The 18,287-nt window shown below is 50.9% G+C and overlaps 1 protein-coding gene across 1 annotated transcript in view; it reads right to left on the bottom strand.

The window, feature by feature from the left end:
• Window positions 1-18,287, bottom strand: part of FSHR (follicle stimulating hormone receptor) — an 84,088-nt gene that overhangs the window by 18,810 nt on the left and 46,991 nt on the right. The gene's annotated exons all lie outside the window — the stretch shown is intronic.

Raw genomic sequence — 18,287 nt, 5'->3', positions numbered from 1 at the left:
AAAAGTCAGGGTACTTCAAACCATGGGAAGGCAAAGAATAGGCAAATGAAAACCTCACAAGGAACTTCTTCCTAGACCTTTAGACACAAGATGGATATCAGGTGAGAAAACAGATTCCCCAAAACACCGATGAGCTACCACCAAGCCAAACGAGAAGCGAGGAACGGATGTCTTCTGAACAGGAAGTTTGTAAGGGGAGCTCCACACCTCCTGCTGCCACCCTTCCCTGCGCGTTAGCTGGAGACCACAGATGTGAGAAAGACATTTGTACCCGAGAGAAAATCCCCGTTGATCTCTCTTGTATACAATTACTGCTCACCTCCAGCCCCAGACCTGCAGGATGAGGCTGATCACTTTTCTGTCATCAACACCCCAGAACGCACCTCCCGCCGGTCCAGAGGGCATTGCGATTTTGTTCCGCCTCGATCTGCGGCTCGGCAAAAAAAGGAGGACGGCTCGGGCTCCCGTGTAATTTTGCGCTCGGGAGCTCTCCCGATGAATCGAGGAGTAATCGCCACAGCACACCCTGTCCCGATCGCATCCCTTACCCAGGCAGTCACCGGGAAAACGGAAGTAAGGACAGTTATGCCAAAAGATTCCCCACTGCTCCTTTTTGGAAGTGGTGCAAAAATGCCATTGTCCCAGGGTGAGGTTGCCTGGAGGAAGTAAAATTGGTAACGCAGACCTAACTGGGTGACAGTCTATTGGATTTCAATGGCAGGGTAGCCGAGCACATCTTTGGAATGAAACAGCAGATAAACAGCTTGCAAGCCGGCTGGCATTTGTTCCTGGGTATCTTGAGCTTCTGAAATTAGATCCATTGCAAAGAGATTTGACTGGGCTTGAGGTAGAGCACTAGATCACAAGGATAGGTGCAGACTCACAAAAATTATGACAAGTACAATAACAAGCATTCCACTTCCTTCTCACTACCGACGGAACCATACCTGACAAATTACCTGCCCCTTCAGGACAAACTAAAGCCCTACAAAAGACGGTAGTTTGCTCATCGCGCTTTTTTCCCACTCCACAGAAACAACTCGGTGGGTTGAGATATTTTCCTTCAGTATGAGCTTCTCCCTCTAGTTTCCTACAGATTTTGTCATACCTTTACATAAAAAAAAAAAAACCAACATAAATAATACATCTATATATGTACAAAATACATACATATCTATCTAATATATATAAGCTTTCTTCTGCTTTGGGAGCTCTCTGCCGGGTAACAAGAAAATAAAAGCAGGTGAGGACTGACAATAGAATCCTGGAAAGGCTCAGGTTGGATGGGATCACCTACTCCACCCTCCCTCATATGGGCAGGGACACCTCTCGACTAGACTTGGCCGCTTGACCCTCATCCAGCCTGGCCGTGAACGCTCCCAGGCAGGAGGCATCCACACCCACCCCGGGCAGCCTATTCCAGAGTCTCGCTAACCTTGCACCGAGGAACTTCTTCCTAAGCTCCAGTGTAACCCTACTCTGCCTCAGCTTCAAACCACTCCCCTTCTCCTGTCTTTAGACACCCTCATGAAAAGTCCTACTCCAAGAGGTGCTTGGTAGACTCCAATGACAGCTGGGTCGGGTTGGCAGTGAACGGCTGGCATGCGGAGAAATTTGCCTTTCTTATTTAGGGTTAGGCGACAAGACAACAGTTTGGCTGGGACTGGAATTTCCTCCTGCTGTGCCAGCTACCGCGAGGCAAGCTTCCAGGAGGGCATTATTACCTTCCTATTTTCCTGGAAAGAAGGCATTACAAGATAAATGGGAGAGGTGATCACCTGTGCTGTACTTTCAGGACTTCCTGAGCTTCACGGTGGCATTTCTCATGCTCTTTTTGGGTGGCCGGCAGTAGATTTGACATCCCCCCTCCCCCCCCCCCTTCTACAACTCAGCTTTCTAGAAACAGACAAACATCCTAGAAAACGCAGAGGACTTCATACCCGCCAATCCCTTTAGGCAGAAGAGACTTCATGCCACTAAACAGCTCAGGGGAAAAAAATGTTGCAGGTCTTTCAGCCTTCTATAGGCATCTAAAGGTTTATTACGGAGCCACAATAGAGGAGTGGCCTCGCCTAACCGGTAGGGTTGGTGACAATAACAATTTTTTGTGACCCAATCCGCTATCTAACTATGGCACAAATTATCTCTTTTAAGGGAATGTTGAAAACTCCTTCCGCGTCACAGGAGGGTTTCGCCTTCCCGAGATTGCGAAGGCTTAGGAGTTTCGGTGTGAGGAACGGAAGATGCGGAGCCGATTAGAGCAGGGCACGAGTAGGCCACGGCGATTTGGGAGGCACGGCTAGGGAAAGAATGAAAGAGAGGTAGGGAGACCTGAATCTCCAGAATGTTTTCACAGGATTACAGGGGGTGGGGGCACAGGGCAGGACCTTCTGCCCCCTGCAGGGACTGTTTGAGCACAGAGCAATTCTGGTCGACAGCACTCAGGTGCTGCTTGCTAACAGCAAGCTGTTCCTTTCCTTATCTTCTGCAGTGTCCCTACACCTGCTAGAGCCTGTCCTTCAGGTAAAAAGGGGTAAATTAAAGGAATACATTCAGTTTAGACCAGACATTTGCTGTGAACAGCAGGCAGAGCTACTCTGGAGTTTGCTCGCATAATTTGTGTGCGCCATTTATTTCTACCTGGAAAAACATCCTTACCGTACCGGGGAAAACTGGAGGAAGTCTGTCTTGGCAGCTTGGGCATTTAGAGTATAAACCACTGAGGCTTACCTCAACCGAGCCACTCGGCAAACTCAGATCTCCTAAAGACCTTCTCCCCCTCTACTGCGCCCTGCTGAGACCACGCCTGAAGCACTACGGGGTCCCCAGTTCAGGAGAGACGGGGATCTTCTGGAGATGGTCCGACAGAGAGCCACCCAGACAATTAGGGGACTTGAACATCTCCCCTGCAAATACAGACTGAGAGCCCTGCAGCTCTTTAGTCTAGAGAAGAGAGGACTGAGAAGGGATCTGTGAAGGGTGGCTGTCAAACGGAGGGGGCCGAGCTCTTTCAGGCAGTGTGAAGCGATAAACCGAGGAACGACGGATACAAACTTGACCGAGGAGGGTTTCACCTCAATACGAGGAGAAACTTCTTTACAATTAGGGTGCCAGAGCCCACAGACACTGTGCAGTCTCCTTCTCCAGAGACTTCCGGGACCCACCTGGATGCGTGCCCGTGCAAACTTCCCTAGGCAGGGGGGTCGGACCGAATGGTCTCCGGAGGTCCCTTCCAAACTCTAACGTGCTGAGATTCTGTGATTCTGCGAAGGGAGAGCAAATAATACCTGCAGCAGCAGCCTGAAGCAGAAAAAAAAGGGGATTGCTGGCTAGTGTTTGTGCAAGTGATTTGTCTAAACGCACACAAACAGATGATCGCTCGTAATGCACAGCTTATTATATGTCATCAGAGGAGGAGATGGAGCTGTTATTACATTGTTTGCTTGTAATGAATGATTCCATTAGCTCTATTGTTGCCTAGATTTGCTGAGAAAGCTAGCAATTTCAGCATCCCGTCTGATCCCTGCCAGCCTCCGAAAAGATGGAACACCAAGTTATCGGAGGCCATGTCTTCAAACCGCCCAGATTTCCAAACCCTCAAACCACCGAAGAGTTGAAAAGTATCCGCACAGGCTTAGTTTCCACTGCCTGCACAGCTCTACTGATATCGACAATGGTTACAAGCTTACATTTCCTACTCCAATGCAGCCTAGAGGAGGAAAACCAAGTCAGCAAAGATGTTTCACAAAGAATAACTGTTTTCAATTTTACTCACAGAGTGCTGTACATTGGAAGGGACCCCCAGAGATCATCAGGTCCGAGCCGCCCATAAAACGGGACCGCTTAGGGCAGGTCACGCAGGAATGCGGCCAAACGGGTTTAGAAAGTCTCCGCGGAGGGAGACTCCGCAACCTCTCCGGGCAGTCCGCTCCAGGGCTCCGGCAGCCTCCCAGTAAAGCACTTTCTCCTCATATTGACAGGGAATTTCCCGTGACTGAGTTTACATCTACTGCCTCTCATCCAGTCACTGCAAAGAGCCCGGCTCCATCCTCCTGGCAGCCATGCTGCAAATGTTTGTAGACATTGATCAGATCCCCTCTCAGCCTTCTCTCCTCCAGACTTCACAGCTCCAGGTCTCTCAGCCTTCACTCATAAGAGAGACGCTTCACTCCCTTCATCATCCTTGTAGCTCTCCAGTATTTTGCTGTCCTTCTTAAACAGGGGAGCAGAGACCTGGACACAATATCCCACATGTGGCCTACCTAGGGAGGAGTAGAGGGAGAGAAGAACCTCTCTCAACCTGCGGGCCATGCTCTTCTTGATGCGCACCACGATATAATTGGCCTTCTGGGCCAGCGGGGCACGTCACTGTCCCGTGACTGACTTACTATCCGCTACGACTCCAAGGTCCTTCTCTGCAGAGCGACTCTCCAGCGGGTCGACCCCTGGGCTGTACCGGTGCTCGGTGTCGCGCCTCCTCGGGTGCGGGACGCCGCGCTTACTCCCATTGAACTTCAGTACGTTCATCTTTGCCCAGCTGTCCGGCTCTTGCTGAACGACAGCACAGCTCGATGGGGTGTCAGCCACTGCTCCCAGTTTGGAATCATTCAAAGAGAACTTTAGAAAGCAACACCCTCACGGGATGAGGGAATTTCTTCTACTTTTCCACCAAGGTAGCAAGAGGTCAGCTAAACAGCTGACTGGAGTTCAGCATTCCCACGTGGGACAGCCAAAGCCAGCGACAGCAGAGAAAGAGAGGGAAAACCAAGAGGAGGAGGAAGGTGCTGCCTAGTTTCGGTACAGCCTCAGCTCAGTCTACGGCTGCCGTTGGGCAGGGCAGGTCGTACGTCTTGGCGACATCTGCAACACAGCCCGGTGCAAAGTGCCGGAGGTTTTCCGCTTCCAACCGGCCGCGCTCACAAAGTAAGCCGTAAAAATCAAGATGCGTTGAAAGGGCCTTTTTAACAGATCTATTAGCAAGGATTTCATCGTTCATGGCAAATTCTTTGCAGTCCTCCAAAGAAAAGGTTTCTTGGACTACTCAAAGTCTCGCAGCAACGGCGGGACCGTTACGCCCGCAAACGAACGGTGTTGCAGCCGCGTGGCCTCGTATTTCACACTAATGAAAGACTAAAACCCTGGACGTGCATGTGCCCTTTATGCTCAAAATTCCTTTCAGGATCAGTCCAGAGCACCCCCACAAGGATAGGGACACTTTTTTTCCCCTGCTAGGAAATGTACCTGTTTAAAACAACTCCGTGTGTACAAACATCTGTGCCTGCACGGAGAGAGAAGTTCGTCAGAGACGAGCTAGCGTGAACCCGCGGATGCTCTTAGGGAAAACGGTTTTCCTTCGGTAACCCTGCCCGGCGTTCATCGGCTGAGCACCCACAGGAGCCACCTGTGATAAGTCCGATCTGACAAATGACACACCCGGCTAGCTCCGTCTCGGTGCTGTAGATGATCCGATCGGAAACGAGTCGATGTGACCTTTGCTGCGGAAACCTTCCCTCCAAAGTGACTGCACAATGCTACTACATTGATTTAAACAGGTCACCGAGGAAAAACTCTTTTCCTTAAAAGTATCAGAGGCTACGGACCTTTTGAAAAGTGATATCCGACACTTTCTCCTGCCACTCGCCTTGTGAACATGAAAAACTTCTCTCCCTATCGTGATTTATTGAACATCAGGGAGTTATAGGCTTACCTGTCTTGGCAGTGATCGACATTTCCAAAATGGATTCAAGCGCCGACTCTTCCCCTCGCCTCTTCCCTTTGCACGTGTTCTACTGACCCGAGTGAGTAGATGGGCTCCTCATTTGACTAATTGTGTAGAAACAGTGACTTCACACTTAGAACTAAATAATGGATGTGTCAGTCTTTGAGGGATATAACTAGGAGGTCCCACCTCTGCACCTTCCTGTGTTCTCCAAAGGGCACGACAAAATATTTTCCTATAAATCAACACAGGCATGGGAAAAAGAAAAGGCAAATTTCCCTGAGCTGGGCTACAGGAAAGCTTCAGAGGGCCTATTTATAATGGCCTGTGCTCACAGGACAAAGGGCAATGCTTTGAAACCACAGCAGGGTAGATTTAGATTGGACATGAGGAAGAGGTTGTTTACTCTGCAGGCGGTGAAGCACCGGAGTAGATTGGCCAGAGAGGATGCAGACATTTCACCCTTGGAAGCGCTGAAGACCAGGCTGGACGAAGCCTTGAGCAGCCCAGTCCAGCGTGAGGTGCGTTTGCTGATGGCAGGGGGGCTGGAAAGAAATAATCTTTAGGGTCCCTTCCAGCCCAAACCATTCCATGACAGGATATTTCCTCACACGCCAGCGCTACCGCGATGTACGATACCCGTTTCAGCTTGCTGCCAGGAAAGCTGAAATTGCACGAGACTTTGTGCAGTCAAACAAGGCCTGAGTTTTGAGAGGGCAGGACAGCTTGCCACAGACCTGTTGGCTCCACAGAGCCGGCCCACAGACACGAGAGATGGGGTCTGTAACTTCACGTCCTCCGGTTGCTGGGGCTAACGTTCCTGCTGCCTCCCGCATTTGCGCAGTACCAAATTGTACCTTGGACCGTAAAAGCCTGTAGGAAGGCAGGAAAATGTCTTTCGAAGGAAACCGGACGCCCTGGCAACGGCACTTTTTTCCCCTCAGATGCGATGGGCTCCAGAGGATCTTACAACCACGCTGACAGACAAAGAGGGCTGTTCGGCTGGAGACGGATCCTCCTTCTTCAGAGATGCTGACACAAGCTTCGTGCCCACATCGTAACTCCTTCCGTGGAAATAGGCTAGCAGCATTTATTGCCACTTATCTTTTATGATTTCTCTTCTGGCTTTGATAGCCAGCCAACGATGAATAGTTTCATTACAATGACCTGGGCAGAGGAGGAGAGTACGTCTCAGATAATCACCCAGGAAAGCGTCTGACCAAGCAAGTGGGGAAATAATTCCTGGGGAAAATCAATGGGCTAACTGCCTCGCACCGGGAGAACATTTGGCTTCCAGAACCCAGAGCCGAGTGATGGCCTTTCCAAACAGATCTGGAAGCAGTTGTTCCTGGATGCTTCCGCATACACTTTTGCACTGATAGAATCATAGCGTTGTTGGGTCGGAAGGGACCTCGCGGATCATCCAGCGGCAACCTCCCTGCCGTGGGTAGGGACACCGCACGCTGGATCAGGTTGCCTACAGTCACATCCAACCTGATCTTACAAACCTCCAGGGATGAGGCTTTCACCACCTCCCTGGGCAACCCGTGCCAGCGTCTCACCACCCTCCTGGGGAAGAACTTCTTCCTGGCATCCAATCTGAATCTACCCATTTCTAGTTTTGCTCCATCGCACCTAGTCCCATCACTCCCTGACACCCTAAAAAGTCTCTCACCAGCATTCTTATAGCCCCCTTGAGATACCAGAAGGCCACAATTAGGTCTCCCTGGACCCTTCCCTTCTCCGGAATGAATAGCCCCAACTCCCTCAGTCTGTCCTCATAGCAGAGGAGCTCCAGCCCTCTGATCGTCCTCGTGACCCTTCTCCGGAGACGTTCCGGCACGTCCGGATCCAAGCGCAAAAGGCCTCTCCGGAGACCGGTCCATGACTACCTCCAATATGCTACAGAACCGGGAACATTGAGAACAGCGAGCACCTCAGATATGCACGATTAAACTTTTTACCTAGGAGAAAAAATTGGAATAAAGATCCCCTTTTACTCCTCAATTCTGGCATTACAATTTCTTTCCAGGCTTCCAGAGGAGGACTCTCAGTATCCACCAGAGCAAATCACACAGCGTGTTACGCTGACTTCAGCGGCAATAAACCTCCGTGACTTGATCCGTGACGAGAAAAATATTATCGCTGCCAGATGTTACGCTCCATTGCAAATGCAGGCATAATCTGATAGCTGCTGACACCACCCAGTACATCTTTCAGATGTCCTCCTGAAGACATTTAGTCTCCCTGGGAAATAGCTGTGGGTTCCCCTGCCCAAAAAGAGATTTCCTTCTGTCTTGTCTTCATGCTTGCCTGCCATAAAAACTTCTGGGTTTTCCTGTTTGGGTGTCACTGAGATCTCGACCATTACAAACTCTTATCCTTGCCCTTTGGCTCAAGCCCAAGCAAGATGTAGAACTGCTGGAATGGGTCCACAGGAGGACCACAAAGATGATCAGAGGGCTGGAGAACCTCCCATGTGGAGACAGTTGAGGCTGGGACAGTTGACGGTACTCAGCCTTAAGACAAGAAGGCTCTGGGAGAAAGCCCTGGGGCTTATGGTAAACCCCAGGTGGGGGAGAAAAGGAGTACTGGGGCTTCGGTCTGCATTGGTTGGCCTGCTGTAAGGAGAGTTTGCATAAAGCTTTGGCTTACTGAGCTTGCGTGTTAAGTCCAGACTGGGGATTCCTCTGTATTTCATACGCTTTGCTATGCTCACTACTATGTAGACCTGTAACGTCGCAGTTTCAAAACAATGCAATCCATTGTGAGAGCGTTATTCTTTTGCCACCTTTGAGGCAACAGAGCGATCTGTCCGCTCATTAAACCACGACAAGTATCTAGAGTCTTACTTGACCGCTAACTGAACAGCTCTCCAACTCAGAAACTCCAGAAAACCACGTGCCTCCGCCTGACCAAAACTACCTGCGGCAGCAGCACGCGGCGCCGGGCTGCACACAGATAGCAAAATCCTCACAGGGGGAAAGAGGCACGTGCTAAAATGTGAGCCAAACTTCTGTATCTCAGCATCTATAAAGCCGGAAAAGACCTCCAAGATCATCATGTCCAAGCATCAACGCAACACCACCGTGGCCATTAAACTGTATCCCCGGGTGCCACGTCCGTACGGCTCTTGGAACATCTCCTGGGATGGTTCCTCGAGCACCTCCCTGGGCAGCCTGTTCCAATACATTACCAGTCAAGAAGTTTTTCCTGCTATCCAATGTAAATCTCCCCTGGCACAATTTCAGGCCGTGCCTAAATACAGAATAAAGAATTAACCAGGTCGGAACAGACCTTCGAGATCATCGAGTCCAACGTATCAGCCGACACCATCCCATCGACTAAACCATGGCATTAAGCGCCTCATCCAGTCTTTCTTCAAACACCTCCTTCAAACACCAAGAAGGACATCGAGACACTTGCATGTGTCCAGAGAAGGGCAACGAGGCTGGTGAGAGGCCTTGAGCACAAGCCTTATGAGGAGAGGCTGAGGGAGCTGGGGTTGCTCAGCCTGGAGAAGAGGAGATTCAGGGGAGACCTCATTGCCCTCTACAACTACCTGAAAGGTGGTTGTAGACAGGAAGGGGTTGGTCTCTTCTCCAAGGCAACCAGCACCAGAACAAGGGGACACAGTCTCAGGCTGTGCCAGGGGAGGTTTAGACTCGAGGTGAGGAAAAAGTTCTTCACCGAGCGAGTCGTTCGTCATTAGAATGGGCTCCCCAGGGAGGTGGTGGAGTCACCGTCCCTGGAGGTGTTCAAGGGGAGATTGGATGTGGCACTTGGTGCCATGGTCTAGTTGCGGGGTCTGTTGGGACAGGTTGGACTTGATGATCCTTGGGGTCTCTTCCAACCTTGGTGATACTGTGATACCTCCAGTGACGGTGACTGGGCAGCCCATTCCAATGTCCAATCTCTCTTTCTGGGAACATTTTCTTCCTACCATCCAGCCTAAACCTTCCCCTGGCACAGCTTGACTCTGTGCCCTCTTGTTCTGGTGCTGGTTGCCTGGGAGAAGAGACCAACCCCCTCCTGGCTACAACCTCCCTGCAGGGAGCTGAGGATGGCAATAAGGTCTCCCCTGAGCCTCCTCTTCTCCAGGCTAAGCAACCCCAGCTCCCTCGACCGCTCCTCATAGGGCTGTGCTCCACACCCCTCACCAACTTTTTCCTCTTGTCCTTGTTCTTGTTCCTGCATGCTTAAATATCAGTCTAAAGGTCTGCCTAAGACAACTGTGATTAAAGGATGGCTCTGTGCCACCTGAGGCCATTTCCTCTCGTCCTGTCACTAGTTGAGTGAGAGAGGAGGCCCCCATCGTTCCATGCCTGCGCTCGATGGTGGAATAAAGGCAACAAAAATAATAGACTCGAGGCCACACGACGGCACTTGCTCACTAAAATCAGCCGGCAGCAGCCTTTGTGCACATCTGACCCCATTTACAAATTACATTGCTCGTAACATACCTTGAAGGGACTCTTCCACAGCTACGGTGTGTAACTTAGGCTTGCAGAAATGCCAGAGAGGCAAGAAGGTCCTCAGACTGGAATCAGCCCTTTGATGGGGAGTCCTCAGGACCAATTTCCCCAGAGAAATCTCTATAGGAATGAGGCAAAACTCTTGAGAGCCCACAGGCAGTTCGTGGCCTTTCCGTTTCTCCTGCGTAAGAGCGCTTTGATGTCCCTGGGAGCCCTTCCTCTCCACACTATTCTGGGTCATATCTAACTGGGGACATCGGAAGAGGTCGGAGCCAGAAATGATGCAAAAAAACCCCTTCTCTGAAGCAGTACTTCCTTCTTCATCAAGGGAAAACTAGGAGGAATGTTCCTCCCCAGTCACAGCACTTAAAGAAGTCTGGACAAGAAACATGGTTTGAATTAAAAAAGGATGTTTCCCTTGGAAGTTGCTATGTCTATTCCCTGGCTGTACTGCACTGCATATACTTAGAATATTTTTCTGTCTTCCTGTACCGATGTAAACACACTGGAACTAAACAGTGTTTTCACTGCACACAAGCCTGACAAATTCCAGTTTCCAGTAAAACACTTGCAAAAAATATTACTGAGGATGTCCTTGACGACATCCAAACCCACAAAAATCACCACTTGGAAAAGTCATGCTGGAATCGTTGGGGTCAGAAGGGACCTCAAGGATCACCCAGTTCCAACCCGCCTGCCATGGGCAGGGACGCCTCACACTACAGCAGGTTGCTCACAGCATCATCCGGCCTGGCCTTCAGGACCTCCAGGGATGAGGCTTCCACCACCTCCCCGGGCAACCTGTGCCAGGGTCTCACCGCCCTCACGGGGAAGAGCTTCTTCCTGCCATCTAATCTGAGTCTACCCATTTCTATTTTGTTTCCACCCCCCCCCCCAAGTCCTATCACTCCCTGACAGCCTAAGAAGTCCCTCCCCAGCTTTCTTAGAACCCCCTTCAGATACCGGAAGGGCACAACTAGGTTTCCTCTGAGCCTTCTCTTCTCCAGACTGACCAGCCCCAACTCCCCAAGTCTGTCTTCATAGCAGAGCAGCTCCAGCCCTCGGCTCATCCTCTCGGCCCTTCTCTGGACACCTTCCAGCACCTCCAGATCCTTCCTAAAATAGGGGCTCCAGAACTCCTTAAAAATAATACTACCGATAAAAGCATAATGAAGCTCGGCATTTCTGCTTAGTATCGCTGGCATAGTTGAGAGCGAAGGAGGTTTCCGACTCCGCACAGGATGCAGAAATCCATTAATTTCAACATGTCTGATCTGCGTTCGTGTTATGAGTCTACATTTTGGAGGAGTTCTTTTCCTGTCGTTTCACATAGGATGCTCATTAGAAGGCACATAGCTCGGTACACAAAAGGACACAGAAATACGCAAGCTTGAGGGCAATCCCACGGGGGCAATTTAGTTTTCCTGCTCAAAGGAATGCTTTGGGTACGCTGAATGACAAATTCAAAACTAAAAGGCAGCTCCTGTGCTATTCCTTCCACCTGACTGAAAACCAGACATCTATTCTTTTCATTGTCTTCAGACCAAAAGCAAGAAACAAATAGAACACATTCTGGAGCACGGTCAGAGCTCCTCCGATAGATGTTCTATCTTTAGGTTAACCGCATTCCTAACAGGATCTCCGGGCAGGGGTGCGTTTCCCTTACGTGCGGAGAGGTATGGCACACGGAAAGCATCCGGCAGGGTCTGTACTGGGACCAGCGCTGGGGGATGATGAGATTGAGAGCAGCCATACAGAAAAGGACTTGGGGGTGCTGGCGGATGAGAGGCTGGACATGAGCCAGCAGCGGGCACTTGCAGCCCAGAAGGCAAATGGCAGGCTGGGCTGCATCAAAAGACGACCGGCCAGCAGACGGAGAGAGGGGATCCTGCCGCTCTGCTCTCCTCTGGGGAGACCTCACCTGTAGCGCTGTGTCCAGCTCTGGGACCCCCAATGCAAGAGAGACATAGATCTGCTGGAGTGGGTCTAGAAGATGTGGCATGGATGATCAGATGACTGCAGAATCTCTGCTGCGAAGACAGGCTGAAAGAATTGGGGCTGTTCAGCCTGGAGAACGGAGGACTCCGGGAAGATTTTTCTAAGCGGACCTACGGGAAGCCGGAGAGGCACCGTTTAGAAAAGCTTGCAGCAACAGGGCAAGGGGCAACGGTTTGAAACGGGAGCTGGGGAGATTCAGGTTGGACATCGAGAGGAATCTCTGCACAATGAGAGTGGTGAAATACTGGAAGAGAGTGCCAGGGATGTGGTTGAGGTCCCGTCCCTGGAAACGTTCAGGATCACACAGGACGTGTCCCCAGGCAGCCTGATCTAGTTGGAGGTGTCCCCCGCTGACGGAAGGGGAGTTGGACAGGACGATCTTTGAGGGTCCCTTCCCACCCGACTAAGTCTATAAATCTGTGGCCGGTACGCTCCTCGTTCTTTTACAGACAGGTACCAGACTTTCATTATCTTCTCCATATTACTTTGAGGATGGCTCTGCAGGATGTCCTTGGCTAAGAGATTCCCCAGATGATTCTCTTGTGCCCCATGTCCAGCAGAGAACCTTGGCTGAAGACAGTTTAGGCAGCAGCCAGGTGTAACGGTTTTCAATGTGTGTTCCTGGGGGTATAAATTACCGCTGGCATTTACTGGGTACTTCAAAATGGCAGGCTCAGGACTTGTCTCTACAGTGGCACTTATTTAATTTGAGGACCACACAGAGCCCCCAAACAGATGTTCCCATTTCGTTGTCAGAGAGGTTTCACTCTGACATAGTTAATCTTTATAATTTTGTTTTGCCTTTCTTGTGGTTTGGATTTTTTTGGGGTTTTTTTTTGGGGGGTGTGGGGGGTGGGGGGTGGGTGGGGTGGTGGTGGTGTGGGTGTGTCTATTTGTCGTTTCAGGGTGGATTGGAGGTTTCTTGCCTTTAGGTGGCACATGTTTCTTATTAATTGGTTTTCACTTAAATGAACACACCTCCAGCATCCTACAAGTCCCAAGAGGCCACCCAGAGAATACTCCCATTTATTTATGTGACCACAGCGGCTGCATTTCTGCGCGCTTCTTTCTTTATGGGCTGCTACGGTCAGTTTAGGGGCATTTACCTGCTGCCGCCTGAGAGGGGCAGAGGAACTCGTGTTCGCTTGGATACGACCTGAACTCGGCTCACCCCTATCTTCCATCCAGTACTGTGACTCATTGAGATGCATTTTGCCTCCTCGTTCAAACTGTCCAGAAGGGTAGCAACAGGATGCACTCTCTCCTGTCCTCCTCCTCCTCCCTCCTTAAAGACATGCAGATGGAGACTCGTCAGGAGAGCAAAGATCTGAACGTGACATGATTACTTTGCAAGGAGAAGAAGGAAGATTCCCATTACACGAGGAAGAATTCCCCCTCATTTTCCTTTGGGTTGCATTTCCTTAAAACCTGGTTGAAAAGACTCTGTCAGATACGTCTGGCAAAAGACTCCATTTACCCGCAGCTGCGGCACGGCACAGCCGAAGCAAACCAATCAACCTGCCGCGGCCGCAAAGGATCCCGGGCACCCACCGAGACGCTGGTTCCGCCGCAGAGCCGTTTCAAAGCCTAGCCAAAAGAGGCCGCTGCCGAAAGCCACCTGCAGGGGCCCTAGTTTGCCATGAATCACCCTCTCCTGAGGGCACAGGCTGAGATCATCATCTCAGGGTATTCAGGCCACCAATCTATCCACGCGAAAATAAACCATTCATCACCGATGTGCTGACCGAATACGCATAAGTGACCTAGACATCTAGGGGGGTTCCGCGTCCTCGCGCCCTCCGCCCGAGTCGCTCTCCCATCGCGAGAACCTCGTTCTGACGCATTTAGTCTGGCCTGTAGGGTAGGGGATGGTGGGGGGTGAGGAACAACCCCAAATCCCTTTGGTCGTTCACTCCTAACTCACTCAAAGACAAAGAAAGGAAGACAATCGCTACAAAAGGGGAAACCATGGTAGGGAGGGAGAAACTTCCTTGTTGCATATCGTGTCTTCCTTTGCATGCCAGCATAAATCTGAATGAATTATGCATTTTAATTTGTTTAACTATGCTAATAGCCACCATGCACGAGTGGGTTTAGCATTATTTTCTCTTGATGTGTATGACTCAGGAATTACCATAGCAACTTGCTTCCTAATTAGCCTTCAGTTACTAACAATCAGTAGGATTAGACAGGGTCAGTGGTGGAGTAAGCTCCAGAGATTTCGAAAAGGCTACTGAGAGTCAGCAATGGCAGGAAGAGGAGGAGAGGGCTTCTGGATGATTTTCCCCAGAGGATGGTCACTAGTCTGCAATCACTCACCCTCCTACGAACAAAGGGAGCCGGGGCAAATGAGAGCTTTGCCACTTAGCCAGCTGCCGAAAGCTTTTAACCTGCCAGCCGAGTCACAAACCGTGGAGAACAGAGGCATCCTTAGATCTGCAGATAAAAAGACACCTTCCTGTGGCGTTGCTGGGACCGATGCTGACAGCACACCACCAAAACCATGAATAAATCTGTCACAGATTTTGATCAAGGCAGCGACATCTGAAATCCATCTCCCTGCGAGGGAGGGATTCCTGAAACCTAGAACAGAGTGATACCGGCCAGTTCTCAGGAGGATGCCCCCTGGGACTGAAACCTGGGCAGTGCTCAGCTGAGATCCCACTAGTAGGTCCTCATCTGCTGACCTGAGCAATAACCCCCTGCTGACACAACTTCCCCCTCATTTTTACAGCCTGTTTCAGTTGTTAACACCTTATCTCTTACCCCAAAAGCACGGTGCCTGGCAGCACAGTAGGATGAAAACATAATGTGCTATTCGGATGCACTCTGGGTCCTGGGAATACAAAACAGGCTCCTTGGTACAGACAGATGAAGGCTTGCGCAAAGCCGCTTTGCTCGTTAGCACGTCGAAGATTGCCGCCGCGGCACGCGGGCACAATCGAGCCTATTTTTAAATAAACAGCGTGCGCTGTCAGTTATGCCTGGGCACGTGGCTGCCACAGAACAACTGTGATCCATAATTACTTCTCTCTGCAAAATGTGCTGCCTCTCCTCTGTTCCCCTCTAGAGTGTACCTCTCTGCTGTGGCTGAGCCTTCAGCCTCCGATCGGCCTGGTTCACGGCGCCAGGTCCCCAAACGGGAGGTTGGGCTCAGGGAACGGTGGAGCCGAGGTGAGGCAGCATGCGGTGAGGATGTAACAGAACAAGAGGACACAGTCTCAGGCTGCACCAGGGGAAGTTAGGGCTGGAGGTGAGGAGAAAGTTCTTCACAGAAAGAGGGATTGGAATGTGCTGCCCAGGCAGGTGGTGGAGACTCCATCCCTGAAGGTGTTCAAAAAAGGATTGGATGTGGCACTCGGAGCCACGGTTTAGTTGTCCTGAGGTGTTAGGTATCAGGTAATAGGTTGGCCTTGAGGATCTCTGAGGTCTTTTCCAACCTGTTTTGATTCTCAGCTGTCTGATTAGTGCCGTATGACGGCCCATCAAGACAGGACCTTGAGGCAATAGGTCTTGACCTTCCTCCGCACAAAATGACCCAAAGAGGAATTAAAGGGTTTTAAGCCCTCAGCATAGGAAGGACACGGACCTGTCGGAGAGAGTCCAGAGGAGGGCCACAACAATGATCGGGGCGGGGGTGGGGGGGAGGCGGGGTGGAGCGCCTCTGCTGTGCGAACAGGCTGAGGGAGCTGGAGATGTTCAGCCTGGAGAAGAGGAGGTTCCGAGGAAACCTAATAGCAGCCTTCTGGTACCTGAAGGGGGCCTACAGGAAGGATGGAGAGAGGCCGTTCACAAAGGCCTGCGGTGACAGGACAAGGGGCACCAGCTTCACACCAGAGAAGAGCAGACTTAGATTGGACATGAGGAAGAAGTTCTTCGCCGTGAGGGTGATGGATCACTGGAACAGGTTTCCCAGGGAGGTGGTTGAGGCTTCTTCCCTGCAGATATTCCGGATGAGGCTCAATGAGGCCCCGGGCAGCCTGATCTGGTTGGAGATGTCCCTGCTGGCTGCAGGGAGACTGGACTGGATGACCTTTGGAGGTCCCTTCTGGCCTGGACCGTTCCATGATCCTATGATTCTAAGCTCAATAAAGGCAGGTTTTATTAGATTAGAAATGAGCATAATGAAATGTAAGACAGAAAAATCCTTAAAGGATATTGGAAGAGAACGGAAAAGATTTATATATCCCCTTACCCTGACATCCAAGTGCCTTTGGAGTTCCACGGTGGCTTATTCCAAGCGGCAGTAAACTCCTCCGACCTCCGCAAAACCCTTTTCGTGACCCTTGAGGCCGCTCCCTCCCTGCTCCTCAGTGCGGTATCCTCCTGTCATCCGTAAACCTCCTGCCACTTGCAGCACCTCAAAGCTGCTCGCCTCCAAACGTGCCCATTAACCCTCAAAGAGAATACACAACCTCCCTTCCCCTCCGGAGAGCTCTGATGCTGCCAGTTTTCCTACAGGACATTAACGGTTTGGGGAGCAGAAGGGAGAAGCAAATCCTTTTCACCGTGTCGTACTCGCCCTTCCCTCACCGCACAGACAGGAAACGACAAAATCCTAAATACCCAGCACTTAAAGACTTCAAAATATGGAAAATCAATCTACAAACGTATCACCAGAGACTCTCACTCAAAATAGAAGAGAAGGAAGGAAGTAGTTAAGCGGTATGGGTCTGATGGATAGGCCACTTGGTGGATGAGGAGGTGGCTCGATGGCTGCACCCAAAGAGCGGCTTTCAATGGGTCCACGTCCAAGTGGAGGCCAGTCACGAGAGGAGTCCCTCGAGAATTGGTACCGGGACCAGCCTTGTTTAACAGCAGGTCCAGAGAAAAAGACCCCACCTGGAACACTGTGTCCAGTTCGGGAGCCCCCAGTACAGGAAGGATCTGGAGCTGCTGGAAGGTGGCCAGAGAAGGGCCACAAAGACGATCAGAGGGCTGGAGCTCCTCTCCTACGAGGACAGACTGCGAGAGTTGGGGTTGTTCAGTCTGCAGAGGAGAAGGCTCCCAGGACACCTTATCGTGGCCTGACAGTATCTGAGGGGGGCCTGCAGGAAAGCTGGGGAGGGACTTTTTAGGGTGTCAGGTAGGGATAGGACTGAGGGGAACTAGAGGAGGAGGAAGAAGTTTTTCACCATGACGGTGGGTGAGACACCGGCACAGGTTGCCCAGGGAGGTGGTGGAAGCCTCATCCCTGGCCTGGAGGTTTTGAAGGCCAGGCTGGAGGTGGCTCCAAGCAACCTGCTCTAGTGTGAGGTGCCCCTGCCCATGGCAGTGGGGTTAGAACTAGAGGATCCTCGAAGTCCCTTCCAACCCTGACAATTCTGTGATTCGGCAAGTAGTTTACTTACAAAAGGTACACTCCGTTCTTACCTATTTTTAAAGGCTCAAGCACATACATGGAAGCTTCCATCAAAGCCAGGTTACTACCCGAGAAATCAAAACAAAAATTCCAGTATTTTGTAAGCAAAATTGTACTTGGCTCGGTGACAAAGCCAGCAATGGGCACAAAGAACGTCTGGTTTTACGCCCGGGATGAATAGGGACCAGCAGCATTGTCCATAGCAAAATCACAATGCAGCTCACTAATAATGACAACGTGCTCAGCTGCCTCTGCACTGAGCAAAGCAACCAGTAACCTAATGATGAAACCCACCTCAGTCATTTGCAGCAACAGGACAAAAGGGCCACGCAATATAATGGTGTCAGGGAATCAGCATCTCCTGCTTGGAAAATAAATGCCTTGACTTCGTCTTAACATTTGTGTCCTGTAAACGCCGAGGTTACCGTCGGCCTTTGCAGAGCGACGGGACACCGTCCCTCACCGCAGCGTGCCAACCCCGCTACCGTGATTCCCAACATCAACGGAAAAGCAAGACACAACGAATGTGGGGAAAGTGTTTCTGAAATCCTCTAGAAAGAAAATGGCCCCGATCTGGTCTGACCCATCTGATCTGGTGCCACTCTGCCTTCACGCAATCGCAGACATGTTCCGGCTGGAAAAGACCCTCAGGGTCACCGAGTCCAACTGGTAACCCTCCTCAGAATACAGAATTAACCAGGCTGGAAAAGACCTTCGAGATCATCGAGTCCAA

Source organism: Dryobates pubescens, chromosome 2 (genome assembly GCF_014839835.1).
Source record: "Dryobates pubescens isolate bDryPub1 chromosome 2, bDryPub1.pri, whole genome shotgun sequence".
Classification (NCBI taxonomy): domain Eukaryota; kingdom Metazoa; phylum Chordata; class Aves; order Piciformes; family Picidae; genus Dryobates; species Dryobates pubescens.
The sequence above is the reverse complement of the archived record's forward strand: the minus strand, read 5'-3'. Positions and strand labels throughout refer to the sequence as shown.